The 16,979-nt window shown below is 39.0% G+C and overlaps 1 protein-coding gene across 2 annotated transcripts in view; it reads left to right on the top strand.

Moving 5' to 3' along the window:
* Positions 1-16,979, top strand: part of ARHGAP32 (Rho GTPase activating protein 32) — a 121,071-nt gene that overhangs the window by 19,713 nt on the left and 84,379 nt on the right. The gene's annotated exons all lie outside the window — the stretch shown is intronic.

Below are 16,979 nucleotides of genomic sequence, written 5' to 3'. Positions count from 1 at the left end.
AAAGTAACATAATCTGGCTTAAAAATTTAAAGGGAGTCTCTGGTTGCTGTGAATAGGCTAAATGGGGAGGTAAAAGAGAAAATAAGGAGACCAGTTAGAAGATTACTATAATAGATGAACGATAATGATAGCTTGAACCAGGATGGTAGATACGATGAAAAATGGTTAGATTCTGGATATAGTTTTACAGATAAAGCCAACCGTTTTGGCTGATGAATGGGATACAGAGAGTGAGATAAAGAGAAGTCAAGGGTGACTTCAAGTGTTTTTGGCCTGATCAACCTGAAGAATGGAGTTTACATTCACTGAGATGTTGGAAAAGCAGTTTTTGTTGGGGGATTAGGTGGAACAATCCCATGCAGTATTGTTTTCCACATAAATTTAAAATACCCATTTAATCCATTATAACATTATGTAATTCCCGTCTCTTAATAAGAACAATGAAATCTTTCTGTGGAAAGTAACATTTTATTTAATTGTAATTAAAAGTTAGTGTTTCTCATCATGAGAATTGAATGCGAATGTTCATCTGTCAATGCAGATCAGTAATGAGATTTTACATATTTCATTTTTGAAAATGCCTTTTCACTCAGATATGTACTGCCAAATACATCTGTGAGCATATGATTTTAATTGAGCGTATTCATTGCTTAGAAGGCATTTCCAAAATTCTATTAGATTTTTCGTTTAATATTTGCCTTTTAGCATAACATTGCAAACTTCCATTTGAAGGTTAGAAGCAATGCCTCAGTTGCACAGTTAAGTGGATTTTGCAATATGGAAATTCACTTTGCCTTTGTATCATATTTTGAAAAAGCCTGCTGGAAGTGTAGTTTGAGCTTGGAAAATATATGCACTGCAAGTTGATAACGGTGATGGAGATCTCCGATCTTGGTTTCATGTTTGGAGTATGTATAGCAGCTCATGATTACTTGCCATTCTGACAGTATTACCCCAGTGTCAGTTTTGCCTTGTGATTTTAGGTAAAATTTATTAAGAAATAGCACCAAATGTGCAGCAAAAGCTAATTACAAAGGCCATTTAGTGTTCAGTAACAGAGGTTGGAAGGATGTCCAGTCCTTTCTCTGCTCCACACATGCTTTTTGCCCAAGTCAGTTTTCATGTATCTTAGTAGATTCCACTTCAGGTTGTACTGGACTGATGTTTGCTGAGTTTATTTGAGAATGTTGTCACATGTAGTTTCCCCATGCAGCCTGTTCCTAGGAGCTAATTCTTGAGCCACTTTAAACTTGGCATTGACTCCTCTGCCATTGAGCAATATTGGCTACGTTTGTTGACTCATCAAGAGTCAAGGAAAGCCAACTGCAGTCATTTGCCTTTTTTTTTTTTTTAAATATACTATTGATTTTGCTCCCAGTAACCTCAACTCTTCAGCCATTCTGACCAAAAGGCTAATAGGCTTAACCAGCTTGTTTTCTCTGGATGCATTTCTTTGGCGGCTGCAGTCAAATATGATTGAATGGGTTCACCACTGGTAAGTGGTAAATGACTTTCCTTGTTGGCTAACCAATGAGCTACCTGGAAATTTATTTTGGATGCAGTCTTGTTTCTGTTTTTTTGTGAAGAAGTCCTGTGTGGTGGTGATAACCTTTTAGAATTTTTGAATTTTTCAGATCATGGCTTTCCTGTTAGTTGAGAATATTGTGATGAGTGCAGAGTTTGGTAATATTGATGTATATTCTATCTTTCAGCACAACTGGAGTGTTACTGGGTAATAAGCACAATGTGCTACCATCTGATTTGCTAACAAAACCCATACTCTTCTGTGCCTTAAAAGCGTGACATTCAAAGTGCACTTGTCTCTTCTTTGCTTATTTTTACATGATCTGTATGAAGTGGTAATTTTAAAAGTGTGGTATGGTGATACCTGTGAAACTTGAAATGCTGTTGAATTATAATCCAACTAGAGGCCCGATGCATGAAATTTTTGCAAGGGGCTTGGCCCTCGCAGCCACGGCGGCTTGCCTCAGCCCTTGCAGCCCCGGCTTTGTCCAGAAGGACATCTGGAAGGTCGTTTGGCTATCCAGTCTAATTAGCATATTATGCTTTTATTATTATAGACTAGAGGCCCAGTGCATGATTTAATCATGCACCTGGTGCACCAGCGGGCTGTCCGCCGGTGCCCCAGGCCTCCCGAAAGCCTCCGGCGCTGCGGAGGCTTTCGAAAGGCCTTGCGCCGGAGCAGACAGGCGGCCAGGTCCCCCGCTTTGGCCTTTGATCGCGGGGGACCTGTCCGGCTGGCTGTCCGCAGGCGCCCCAGGCCTCCCGAAAGCCTCCGGCGCTGCGGAGGCTTTCGAAAGGCCTTGCGCCGGAGCAGACAGGCGGCCAGGTCCCCCGCTTTGGCCTTTGATCGCGGGGGACCTGTCCGGCTGGCTGTCCGCAGGCGCCCCAGGCCTCCCGAAAGCCTCCGGCGCTGCGGAGGCTTTCGAAAGGCCTTGCGCCGGAGCAGACAGGCGGCCAGGTCCCCCGCTTTGGCCTTTGATCGCGGGGGACCTGTCCGGCTGGCTGTCCGCAGGCGCCCCAGGCCTCCCGAAAGCCTCCGGCGCTGCGGAGGCTTTCGAAAGGCCTTGCGCCGGAGCAGACAGGCGGCCAGGTCCCCCGCTTTGGCCTTTGATCGCGGGGGACCTGTCCGGCTGGCTGTCCGCAGGCGCCCCAGGCCTCCCGAAAGCCTCCGGCGCTGCGGAGGCTTTCGAAAGGCCTTGCGCCGGAGCAGACAGGCGGCCAGGTCCCCCGCTTTGGCCTTTGATCGCGGGGGACCTGTCCGGCTGGCTGTCCGCAGGCGCCCCAGGCCTTCCGAAAGCCTCCGGCGCTGCGGAGGCTTTCGAAAGGCCTTGCGCCGGAGCAGACAGGCGGCCAGGTCCCCCGCTTTGGCCTTTGATCGCGGGGGACCTGTCCGGCTGGCTGTCCGCAGGCGCCCCAGGCCTCCCGAAAGCCTCCGGCGCTGCGGAGGCTTTCGAAAGGCCTTGCGCCGGAGCAGACAGGCGGCCAGGTCCCCCGCTTTTGCCTTTGATCGCCGGGGACCTGTCCGGCTGGCTGTCCGCAGGCGCCCCAGGCCTTCCGAAAGCCTCCGGCAGCCATGGTACAGACGCTGAGCTCGCGGCGCCAGAGGCGCCGCGAGCTCAGCGTCCTTCTGGCCCAATCAGCTACCCCGGCCACCCTGAGTCCCGCCCCCTGCGCCTCCTGCTGGCCCAATCGTGGGCGTAGCGGAGTGATGGTAATTTACATATTACCATTTTATTATGTAGGATACTGCAGTTTATGGTGTGCTGACCCGCAGTATGGATTGATGAGAGTGCCACGCAAGGTCTCTCGCAGCTACTCAGCCCTGTCATTGTAACATGAGAGCAGCCACAGATAATACATTAATGAGTGTAGCTGTGTCCCAATAAAATGTTATTTGTGGACACTGATATTTGAATGTCATATAATTTTCACATGTCATTAGATAATCATACTTCTTTTGATCCTCCTGCCCCCAACATTAAAAAAACGTAAAAAACACTTTTAGCTTAATGGGCTGCACAAAAGCAGGCAGTGGGTGGGTTGGCCCTGGATTCTTGTTATATAATTGTAACTTAAGAGGTAAGACTCTCTTAAACCTTTAAGACAGAAAATGGTTTTATTTTACTTCTCATATGTTATTCATATCTCTCTTGTAACACTGTCATCCTAGTTGGCTAGTCATATCTCTATTGTAATACCAACTCTCATCCTAGTTGGCTGTTTTCCTTACTATATTGTGAGATCTCTGAGGAGGCATAGGCATCATTTTATATTCATTTTACTGAAGGATGAAGTTTAGAAGAGAATATAAGCATGACTCTCAGACAAATATAAAATGAACACATACCAAAGGGATTTAACTCATTAATTAATGAAGGAATCAATCAAGTGTTACAACTAGTTCAAAGGAGAATTCGATGTTACAGACCAATCGTGTTAAAACTGGTGCAGAGGGATGCAAGACTGGCAAAACTGTTCAGTTCCACTGGGCACAGTTTGCATTTTTATGGGCAGGACTTCTTTGTGCTATGAGTTTTCTACAAGTTCACTTTTCTGCAGAGGTGTACAATAGCCAGGCAAACAAAGCACGCCCCACACCCCTGTGGAATCAGGTAATCCCTGGAGGTGCCAGCATTCCATTGAAAGGATATTCAGTAATCTCTGTCATTTTTAAATCTTCCACATTTCCCCCCTACAATTCTTATAACCTCCCCATAACCTACATTGAGTTTATTGAATGGGAAGAAAGGTGTTACCTGTTATTATATGGTGGTTTGTAGTAAAACGTCACATGCTGCATACATAGAAAGCTAATGAATTATCCTTTTTGGAGTCCACATTGATTTGTTTATGGAAATTACCAGTTATATCATACTAGAGGCCCGATGCATGAAATTCGTGCAAGAGAAGGCCTTCCTTCCCCCGGCTGCTGGCTTCCCTCTGGCACCTGGGACCCGGGCTTCCCTCACAGCCCTGGCTTCATCCGGAAGGTTGTCTGGAAGGACGTCTGGTCTAATTAGAATATTATGCTTTTATTATTATAGATGTGGTAGCACCTTATTGTATTATTATTTTGGTATTCTAATTTTTTCATGTGTATTTTTTTTTTTTAATTCTCACTTGAGGATCTTTTTTCCATTGAAAGATATCCTCAGGTGAGGATTAACAATCAATGACATGTCTTTCAGTGTTCAGGTTTTTCATCTCCTTGGTTAAGTTTATTTCTAGATGTTTTATTCTTTTTGCTGTAATTATAAATGGGATTGTTTTGTTAATTTCTCTTTCTGATGGTTTGTTATTTGCATTGAGAAGCACAACTGATTTTTGTATAATGATTTTGTATCCTGCAACTTTGAATTCATTTATTGGTACTCACAGTTCTTTGGTGGTACCTTTAGGGTTTTCTGCAAATAGTGACAGTTTTATTTCTTCCTTTCCAAATTGGATGCCTTTTTTTTTTCTTCTTGCGTAATTGCTCTGGCTGGGACTATGTTGAATAGACATGGTGAGAGAGAGGAGGCATCTTTGTCTTGTTCCTGATTTTGGAAGAAAAGCTTTCATGTGTGAGCATGCTATTAGCTGTGGGCCTGCCATATATGGCTTTATTATGTTGAAGTGCTTTCCCTCTATGTTTACTTTATTGAGAGCTTTCATGGTAAATGTTGAAATTTGTCAAATGCTTTTGCTGCATGCATTGAGATGATCATAAGATTTGTGTAACTCGTTTTGTGAATGTGGTGTACCACATTGATTGATTTGTGGATGTTGAGCTATTTTTGAATTTCTGCATTAAATTCCACTTGATCATGGTGTATTTCAATGTATTGAATTTAGTTTGCTAATATTTTGTTGAGGATTTTTCATCAGTGTTTATCAGGGATATTGGCTTGTAATTTTGTGTGTGTGTGTGTGTGTGTGTGTGTGTGTGTGTGTGTGTGTGTGGCTTCATTGTCTAATTTGGTAGCAGGGTAATGTTAGCCTCATAAAATAAGTTTAGAAGTTTTCTTTCTTTTATTTTTTGGAAGAGTTTGAGAAGGATTGCTTTAACTTTTCTTTAAATGTTTGGAAGAATTTATCAATGAAGCCATCTGGTCCTGGAGTTTTATTTGTTGGGAGGCTTTTGATTACTGATTGTCCCCTTTTTAGTATTTGGTCTGTTCTAAATAGTCATTTTAAAAACAAAACAGAAAGAAGAAATGATAAAATAGGACTCACTCCTTTTTTGATGTATAGTTCATGATTTATTTATTACTCTTCATCAACTTGTAACAAAATAATGAGTTATCTTAAGAAATCAAAAGCTAGAGTTTTAAAAAATGAAGAGTAAAATATTTATTTGCAATGATTTAATAATAAATTATATAGTAAGTAAACATTAGGATCTTAAAAAATAAAAGATATAAAAAGTAAGAGGAAATCTCTCACCAGTTTTGAATATTTTAACTAAAACCACTTTAATCATCATACTTCTTAGTGTTTCTTCATTCATTTTATTTTTAGTATCCATCATTTCAGTATTCTCAGAATATATCTTGTTATTTCTCAAATTTCTTTTGTTAGGAACAGTTTCTCACTTGTTATCTTTTCTACCATTAAAATTAACGTGTTCAAGGCTCAGGGCTAAAGTGGGTCTTGTTTGTAGCAAATGAAATTGTTATTGATCAAATAAAATCAGTGGTCTTGGCTTAAAATGATCTCATATGCTAATAACTAGGGTCATGAAAAATAAAGTGTACATTTTGTACTTCCAAAATACTGAAAAAATTTAAAAGACACTAAGTTAATTCTTGGAGTTGTCAACACTGTGTGTGTGTGTGTGTGTGTGTGTGTGTGTGTGTGTGTCCATGAACGATGCTCTCCCCTTCCTTCCTTCCTGTCCCTCTTCCTTTCTCATAAACACGTATATGTACATAAGCATGTGCTCTCTCGTGCATTCCCTCTCTCTCTCTCCCTCTCTCTCTCTCTCTCTCTCTCAGACACACACACACACACACACACACACACACACACACACACACACAGGTGGGCTCTTTTCCTGTCTCTCTTCTTCCCACCTGCTGTAAGCAGGCATTCTCAGGGTCTGTACTTCATCTCTTCATGCTTGCTTCCTCCTACTTCTATGCTGTTCCTGCAGATTTAATTGTCTTCTCTACACAGATGGCTTCCTTGTCCATGTCCCTAGCCCTGTAAGAATTCATTTCCCAGCTGAAGGTCCTGTGGAAGCCAGGAGCTATAGATCTTCCCTAAATCTCATCTTTCCTGCTCCCTCAGTGAGCTTCCTTTTACCTTTACAGATCACGTTAATAACACTAACTTTATTTCAGTCACCCAGGTTTAAGACCTTGTGGTTTGTTATAAATGAAATGGTTTTAATTCATTTTCCTTAAAAGCCAAAGCCCTTCCTCACTTGATCATTTTGCTCCAGTTACATTGACCTTTTTGCTATTTATTTCTGGACTACGCCAAGCGTTCGCTGCTCTGGCGCCTTTGTGTTTATGGTATTTATTTATTTATTTATTTATTCATTCATTCATTCCTGAAAGTGCGTTTCCTGCGTGATCTGCAAAGCTTGCTCCCTCTCTTCCTTCAGTTCCCTCTTTACAATTAAGCGTTGCCTTCACTCACCGTCTTAGATGAAATAATAACCGTGCCCTCCTTATCTTTCTTATGTTTCTTTAGTTTTCTCCACAGTGTTTGGAAATACTGAATATTTGTATGAAAATTGTCTTTCTTTCCCGTGAGATGGTAAGCTCCTTGAGTACAGGGATTTTGTCACTTAGGTTTACCGCTTTGTCACTCGTGCCTGGCATAGTCAATTCTCAGTATATATTTTTTGAACGAATGAAATTGTCGTTCTCTGGACAAATTGAATCAGTTGTTTTTTCCGTGACAACACCCTAACTTCCCTGCTTTTCTTTATTTTATTTGTTAATATGAATTTTCTTTTTTCTTCTTTTGTTTTCTTCTCCCCTTCTTTTTTATTTTATTTCTGTTTTAAATCAAAAGTTAGACCATTACATTTTTCTTAGGCTTTCCAAAAGTACCCCCCCTTGTATTTGGACCATATCCCCCCAACATTGCCTGCTTTCTTAAGTGGATTGATAGAATAGTCATTCTTTCTGAATAATCTTGAAGAGGTAATTTTGGAAGAGGTGTGTCTTTTGTATATTGCTCTACTCTTTATGGTTCCTTTTACCCATCAGTTATAAAAACATTTGCCATTTGAATAAGAGGGGAAAAAAAGTCTTTGCACATGCTCCCTCCATGAATTTCTTTAGCTCTTTATTACTGGGTGATGTTTAACTGTTCATTTTTGATTGATGGGTGAATTTTCTCATAATTCAGAGACACTGATGGTGTTTATCATTTCAGTTTTAAAAACAGAATGTTTTGTTTAGAGTTGCTTTGTGAACAATCACAAAAGCACCCATTGATTAATATGCAAAGCCCAGGTTTTGCGTTTCTGCCAGTATATTCAATGCTCTTCAATAAACAACCCCAAGCCCACCCCCTTGCATGGTGCATTCGGTTCTGGCTGAAAATTGTGGGAATTCTCTGGCATGAATCAAGCAGTGTTAATTATGGAAGGTAATTAATGCACTACTGGGAGTTCTGGGATTTATATTAGGTTGATGTATGAACTCGTTCACTTTATAGGTTAAAAAGTGTTGGAAATGGGTAGTTTTATAAGGTTAAGCCTAAAATCTTTTGAACTGGTGAACTGGTCATAAACTCAGCATTTATTTGTTAATTATTAAACTAAAAACTACATTACAAATATTATGCTCTTTAAGACTTTAAGTGATCTGGATGTTACTTTTACTGATAGAATTTGTTATATGACTTTTCAAAAAAATGTTTAAATTTGTAAAATATTGAAGGAGGAAGTACATAAAACACATGCAGTTAGAAGAATGGGGTGTCATGGGGAGTCTAGAATCTTGCCATTTCTTCCTTTAGTAGAATATTTCCAATTCACTGTCTCCATCATTTGTGGTTCCTGGTCCCCTTCCACCCTTCTATTCATACCCTGCCTCTTCCAGGAAGAATTCACATTTTATGTTTTTATAATACACGTTTAAACATTGTATGTACATTTTTACTAGTAGATCTGGTGCACAAAATTCAGGTGTAGAAACAGACCATTTTCTAGCAGCACAGAAGAATAGCAGTACTTTACCTGAATAAAGTACCTAGAAAGTCAATCATATTGTTTTTAGATTTTCCTAGGAATCTTTTCATAAGATGTCCGGTAAAAGTTTATACAACATGGAACCCGATGTTTTCAGCAGAAAATATCTGCTGAATCAGTAGGATTATCTTTAATGATTGGGGCAGATAGGAGTGGATAGATAAATCTGCATTATAGAAAAGTAGAAACTTCAGAATGTTTTAAGATTTTGCTAACATGTCAGTGTGTTATTTTTTAAGTTGATTGCCTCGCTGTTGCCTAGAGAATTTGTATTATTATTCTGATGGCACTTGCTGATCATTTTTCTTAAATTATTTTAAACATTGCTCCTGAATAATTCTCCTCCCAGCTGTTGCATGTTCTTTCCAAGGAGATATTTTCTGGTAGAAGTGAACTTTAAAGGCAACTCCTTTGCTGCAAAAGTACTAGTTTTATAATCAGTTTCAGAAATCTTTTTTTTTTTTTTTGCTTTAGTATTCCCACCCTGTTGTTCCTCATCAAAATATAGAATTAAATAGGAATAACTATATAGTTTACTCCTGGGGCTCATTTGATAGCTACTTGTATGATTTGTGAATTTTCCACATACTTAAACCTGCCTGCCTCCTCTGAGTCCTATTTCTGTTATTTAGCACTTGCACATTGGGAGGTCTAGATAACATACTGGAGGAAATGAGTGAAGGAAATTGTTTTGTAATATGTTTTTAACATCAAGCGTATTTTGCTGTACAAAATTCTTTTGAAAATATTCACACATAGCTCAGTTAATTGAATTTCTTTGTGATATTCTTTAAGGATCATTTTAGTGATAATGTAATATACTGTAGATTTAATAAATTTAGCTTTTCTGATGTATTGGGATGATTATTAAATTTTATCCCGTTGTCTCTTCTTTGTAAGAAAGGGAATAATACTTAGACTAATTAAAATTTTGTAAACTTTTCATTACAGAGATGGTTGCATTTATTTACTATGATTAAACTGTGGTTGCATTTGGAAACTGGCAATCCTGTTTGCCTTTCTTGGCAGAATGAATTTTCCATTCAAATACTGCTTTTTCAGTTGACTGTATATACGTATGGGTACGTCCCATTATAAATGTGTTTTTATTCTTATTCTTCCCTAAATATGGATACCTAGTTTTGCCCATTAGAGTTATGTAGAAGATATAATCTCATTTATTTATGGCAGTTGGTTATGCATTTGCAAATGGTTGCTGTAAGGTAGGTAACATGCAGAGGTGGGAAAAGCTAGCTAGCCTGCTTTCTCTCTTTTTCTCTCTTCTCCTTTATGAACACAAAACATGCTTATATAGAAAAGGCAGAAAATTTAGAGAGAGAGAGAGAGAGAGAGAGAGAGAGAGAGAGAGAGAGAGAGAGCCTGTCAACCATAATCCCATTTTGCACAGTGGTGAGATTATTTTGGTATATTCTTTCATGATTTCTTGCAATGCAGAGAGTTTTAAATTTAACATCATATAAACATGATTTTCTTCCATAAAATGTTCCAAATTGTTAGTTTCAAAGAATAATGCTTTGTTTATCTATTCCCCTTTCCCATCAGGCATGGAACTGTGATTTATAATTGTAAACCATATACAATTTTATCTCTCCTTCCTACTTAACATAAACATTCAACCTTATTATTAAGATGCTGCAGTTAAGAGAACCTTGAATGTTTCCCATTGTACATCATGGGAAGTGTCATAGGTACAAGAATTGCTGGTTCACTGGAAGGAAGAGATCTCTGGGAAAGACCAGCTGCTGGACATAGTGTAGGGACATCTGGAAGCGGGTTAAAACATTGCTGTGGAGGGGGAAGGGAATTCAGTTTCCCCTAGGATAAAATAGGGAGGGCTTTGGGATCTGCAAAATGGGATATAGAACAGATTGTAGCATGCGCATGGAAATACATGGTTGCAAGGGAGAAGGAGAGATGGCTGTTGCGCTGAGTCAGCTCTGTATTTTCCCACCAGTTACCTACTCTACCTGGAGAGTTTGCATTTCATTTTAGGGCTTGCCTTCTCATGAGCAGCATACTCCCGAGGGATGCTTCCGCAGAAGCCTTGGGAGACTAGGAAGTAGGCCCACCCAGATAATTTTCCTGCTTTAAGATCCACTGACCTGGAATTGTAATGATATCTGAGCCATCTCTTCCCAGCATTGCTCCGGTTAGTGTTTGAATAGTCAGGAAGTGACGTGGGAATCTTGGCAGGGATTCTCTATAGAATTCTTTAGAATTTTTCCTACCACAGTGTTATATAGTTTCTCTCTGGTATTTGTACTTCATGATATAGTTAACATATATGATACCATTAGTTGATGGAAATTACAAAAATTTTGAAACCATTAATAATCCATAAAACTTGCCTGAGCAAAATTTATGTATTCACTAGAGGCCCAGTGCACGAAATTCGTGCACTGGGGGGGGGGGGGTCCCTCAGCCTGGCCTGCGCCCTCTCACAGTCCAGGACTCTTGGGGGATGTCCACCTGTTGCACATCCCTCTTGTAGTCTGGGACCCCTCGCTCCTTACCTAAGCTGGCAGTCGAGAGGCTCCCGCCACCGCCGCTGTGCTCGCCAGCCATGAGCCCGGCTTCTGGCTGAGCGGTGCTCCCCCTGTGGGAGTGCACTGACCACCTGGGGGCAGCTCCTGCATTGAGCGTCTGCCCCCTGGTGGTCAGTGCGCATCATAGAGACTGGTCGTTCTGGTCGTTCTGCTATAACAGTTGCTTAGGCTTTTATTATATAGATAATTGGTGCTAAGTGAAAAACTCTTACTAAACAAAGTTAATGGCTACATAATACCCTATAATACAGGACATATTATTGATGTTTCGTAGATTAGTAGGACTTTGAGTTTGTTTTATATTTTTCATGTTGATGAATATCTTTATGATGAATTTTGCCTTGTCATTTTTACTATTATCTTATGGGAAAGTATCTAAAGAGTATGAAAGGATTTTGTTAATTCGTATTCTAGGCAGTAATGTTTCGTGTCTTTTGTGCCATATCTTTTCATTCAAATATTTTTAGTTTTTCATATTTTGATAGGAGTAAAACTATTTCCCACATACTATTTGGTTAATAACACGTTGCTTTCTTTACAGTTGGCTACTTGATCTGGTTGAGTTCCTGTCAAGCTCATTCTGTTTACAGCTGCAGCTGCAAAATACTGTGCTGCATCTTAACATTTAGCAACAAGAGCATTTAGTAAGAATTGCTCAGACCTCGAGATCCTGGTCCTACCTAACAATTTGGGCTTTTTGTGTATGTTACAATTTTCACCTAGAAATTTTTGTCTTTTCAATATGTTTATGATCCTATATAATAAAAGGGTAACATGCAAATAGACTGAATGGCAGAACAACCAGAATGCCTGTGGCAGCTTGCCCTGCCTGGCCCCACCCCCCAGCAAGCCCCCCCACCCACCCATTGGGGCATGCCAGCTGGACCCCACCAGTGCATGAATTCGTGCACTGGGCCTCTAGTATATGTTATAAAGTCTTTGGTAAGTCCAACATTTGTTTCAGCTCATATTTGGTATCTGAGTGTCTTTTTGGGGAATTGCTCATATTTTACAGATTTTTGGTGTATCAAGTAATATTTTATTGTGTCATGGATATTTTGAATATTATGTTGTGAGACTGTCTCCTTTTGAAATCCTCTGGAGAATGTTGACTTTTCTGGCTTACCAGGCATTAACCTGATAGGGTTTAGGTTGAAGTTTCTATCTGGACTTGTTTAGCTGGTGGTTTTAGCATCAGTTCAGTTTTGATTTGGTACCCACTGTCTCCTCTCAAAGGATGCTTTTCCTGGTTTCTCTGGCTGGAAGGAAGGAGTTCTCCAGGAGTATTAGTCTCTGTACTGCACAGTTTTTCCTGACTGGGGCTGCCATCAGGCCTAAGCAGTGAGAGAAAAAAGAGAAAAAAATAACAAGGAGTATCCCTACAGTCTTTACACAACAGGGTCCCCTTTGATGGTTTCTCTAGTCAGAAGAATGGGTTTTCACTCAGGGTCTTATGTGTCCATGGTACAGCTGAAGCGTTGCTCCCAAGTCTGTCCTTGGAAGAGAAGAAAAAAAGAAAAAAGAAAGAAAGCTCTTACCTATTTGTTTCCATATTCAAGGGCCATATTCTAGTCAGAATGTTGTAATTCCTTAGAGTTTTATGGTCCTGCTTGTTTCTTATATCATGATTCAGCTTTTCCTTAGGCAATTCCAAGAGGTAAGGGGCAGGGGGGCGGGGGGAGGGTTTGAATCCAGGAAACACTGTCAGCATATTATTAGTCATTCTTCAGGTCTTGACTTTGCATCCCAATCCACTTACTCTAACTAAATATTTAAGAATTCTCAGGTAGTTGCTTGTTTTTACTTTATTTCATTTTGTTTTCTGTAGAGTTTTTGTTATAAACAGTAGAAGAGACTAGAAGCCTCCCATTTTTTTTTTTTTTTGAAATAAATTTTGCTGGATATAGAACTCAATGTTGACAGTTGTTTTAAAAAGCAATGGAAAGAACTCATTCCACATTTTCTGCTTTTCTCATATGTAGTCCTGTGAGTGTAATGTGTGTATGTGCTTTTCCCCTCTTGGCTGCTGTTGAGATTTTCTCTTTATCAGGGGTTTGGCTGAATATGGAGTTTACCTTATATAATTTGTTTCTTTTAAAGATCATAGCCTCTTATGTCTTTTCTGTATGGTGGAACTTGAGTACTTTAGCAGTTGGTTTATACATTTATACAGCTTTCCTTAATCGTGTCCTCACTGGTGTTGAAAGTCTCTTGGGGTGGTTTTGATGTCTATGTTAACTTATAAAATAAGTTAGAAAACAGTCTTTTTAAAAATGTTCTTTGAAATATGATTCTTTCCTCACTCCTCATTGTTTTCCCAGTTGTAACTATTTTAGACAAATGTAGAACCAGCTGAAGTTTCACAAAAATTTCTATTGACATTTTTTTTCTGTTAATTTTTAATACAAACACACACAGTCACATACTGTAGTAATGCCTACATTTATTCATGTTTTTAATGTTAATAAATTTTTTTTCAAGCACAGCATTCCATTGCATAAACACTCTATAGTTTATTCAGCTATTCCCATGTTTTTGTGTATTATTTGTGTTTTATAATGACCATTTTCTGGTGATTATAAGAAAGCTATGAACGTTTATGTACATGTTTATTTGTGTACATATGGAGCATTTTTTGGGTCTATATTTGGGAGTGTAGTTGTAGGATTATAGGTAGTAGATTCATGTTTAACATAATAGGAATTATCAAACAAATTTCCTAAGTGGTTATTACTATTTTACACTTTAATCAGCAATAAATGAGTTTTAGTGCTGCATTTTTTTTTTTTTGTGCCAACTTTGGTATTTTAATTTTTTAAAAAAATTTAGCTCTTTGGAGAGTGTGTATTATCCCATTATGGTTTAATTTTGCATTTATTTGATGAGTAATGACATTGAGTATCTACAATTATTGACCATTTGACATCCTCTTTTATGAAATACCTGTTTAGATTTTTTGGCATTTAAAAAATTGGGTTGTTAGTTTTTAATATATTATAAGGAGCTCCTTTTAAATGACTTGTTTTTAATCTTGATGTAATCAAATTTAATTTTTTCCTATAAGTAATACTTTTTTATTTCCTGTTTAAGGCACTTTCACTTATGTTAAAGTTATTCTTCTATATTTAATTTTAGCAGCATTATTAATCCTCACATTGAGTGGATTTTGTGAAGGTTCAAGGTTTATTCTTATGTTGCATACTTTAGAAAATGTCACCAATATTATTTATTGACGCAGTAGTATTCTTTTGAATTTCATTGTTACTTTTGTTCACAAGTCAAGTTTTGTTGTCTATATGTGGGCTTTCTCTGGACTTTTTGTTATATTTATTTAATTTGTCCTTCCTTACTCCAGTCCAGTATCAACTGACTTAAATTACTATTGCTTTATAGTAAGTCTTTAAATCAGGAAGTGTATGGACTAGATCTTCCAGGTTATTAATTTTAATGGCAAGCTATTAAATCTTGATATTTATATGTCAGACAGATATGACTAGCTTTAACTTAAAAATGTTCTTTTCTCTGAAAAATCTAAAAATCAGAATCTAACAATAAGTATGTATATATACACACACAATAATAAAGATGCCCACTAAAGGTGTGAAACTTCATTGAATCTTTTATCTATTTAATTAGAAAAAAAGATGAAGTAGTCCTATTAGATGGCAATGCTAAAGATGGATAATATTCAGTGTTTGTGAGGTTGTGAGAGTATAGGGATCCCTGTACGTGGTTGGTAGCATTGTCAATGGGATCATTGTTTTCTGGAGGATTATTTAGTAGTGTGCATCAGTATAGAGAGCCAGGACAGTGGAAAGCTAGGAAAATTCCTTGCAAGTGGAATGGGGAAACTGAGGCAGATAGCTGAATGAACTGGTCTGAGCACTTTAGAGCCAGAAACGGGAAGTCACCAGGGCCGAAAGCCCTAGGTGTCATTTATGCCCCCTGACCTTTCCTCCCTAGAGATAGCATCTAGGCCTCCATTTCAGCTCCAGGCCCAGAAAATCAGCAAACCAGGTGGGTGACGCCGGGACCAGCTGCAATGACTAAGGCGCTGACCAAGCAGTAGAGACCGTGACCTTGATAGGGTACCTGTGGAAAAGCCTCAGTTCTCTCCTGTTGCTGCTTCTGTCCTAAGCCCTTCCTTGTGTCACTGTCCCAGCTTTAATAAACTTACTCTCAAAATTACCTCGACTCGTGCTGTGAGGTCTTCCCTGTACGGAGCCAAGAACCCACACACGACAGGCCGCCCCCACGGCAGACCTGCTTCAGGCCTGATCCCCGACTGGTCACAGCAGCAATAGTGTTCCCACATGTCCAGCTTGACTAAGTAAAGCTGCAGCTTTCACAGATGCAGCACAGTACTGCTAACTATAGTCACATGGATGTACGTTACTTCCCCATGACTTCCTTATTTTACAACTGGAAGTTTGTGCATTTTGACCCTGTTCACCCATTTTACTCACTCCCTACCCCCCTGCTCTGTCAACCATCCTTCTCTTCTCTGTATTTATAAACTTTTGTTTTTGTGCCTATATTTTTAGATGCCACATATAAGTGATATCATATGGTGTTTGTCTTTCTATTTTTATTTATTGATTTTAGAGAGAGAGGAAGGGAAAGAGAAATATCAAGTTGTTGTTCCACTTATTTTTGCATTCATTGGTTGATTCTTTTATATATATATTTTTTTTAATTGATTTTTTACAAAGAGGAAGGGAGAGGGATAGAGAGTTAGAAACATCGATGAGAGAGAAACATTTATCAGTTGCCTCCTGCACACCCGCTACTAGGGGAAGTACCCGCAACCAAGGTCCATGCCCTTGACCGGAATCGAACCTGGGACCCTTCAGTCCACAGGTCGACGCTCTATCCACTGATCCAAACCGGTTAGGGCTCATTGGTTGATTCTTGTATGCATCCTGACTGGGGCTCAAACCCGTAACCTGGGAGTATTCGGATGATGCTCTAAGCACCTGAGCTACCCGGCCAGGGCTTGTCTGTCTTTCTTGATCTGATGTATTTTGCTCAGTGTAATGTCCTCAGGGTCCAACCATGTTGTCACAAATGGCAAGATTTCTTTTTTTATGGCTGAGTAGTATTCCATTGCATATATTTACCACATCTTTGTGAATCTCCTCTTAACTCAGTTTAACTGCTCACCCCATATTATTCTCCCCTGTTGCATCAGGTGTCATTGGCTAGAATAATTAAGGTTACAAATCATGGATAATATAGCATAAATAGTTTTTTTTATAGATTTTTAGATTTTCTGTGTATTTTGTTCAGAGTGTGAAGAACCTTGCAGTTGAATGTGTCACTATAGTTAAAAAATCACCACATGAAAACTCAGATGAAGGAATAAATTTGGAAGAATTACATAAATCTCACTTTCAACTTCTGTTGTGAGAAATGCATGTTGTAATCCCCTAATTATGTTCCGATTACCATTTTACCTTTTATTAATCATTGTAACCAAGGTTACTGTATTCCACCAACTCCCTGGGGAGGTTTAAGTGTGTGTGAGACACATAATAGCTGATTTTGAAATTTGAGTATAAGAGCATGAAAATTCTTAACAGAACATTTTTTTCTCATACAGTAAGGTTAAATATTTAAATTAGGTGAATATTTTTTCCTTATTCTTAATAATTAAAACTCAGTAAATTATAATTTTAAGAAGAGATTATTAAATC

The sequence above is a fragment of the Cnephaeus nilssonii genome (genome assembly GCF_951640355.1).
Source record: "Cnephaeus nilssonii genome assembly, chromosome: 22".
Lineage (NCBI taxonomy): Eukaryota > Metazoa > Chordata > Mammalia > Chiroptera > Vespertilionidae > Cnephaeus > Cnephaeus nilssonii.
This window is presented reverse-complemented; position numbering and strand designations above follow the sequence as displayed.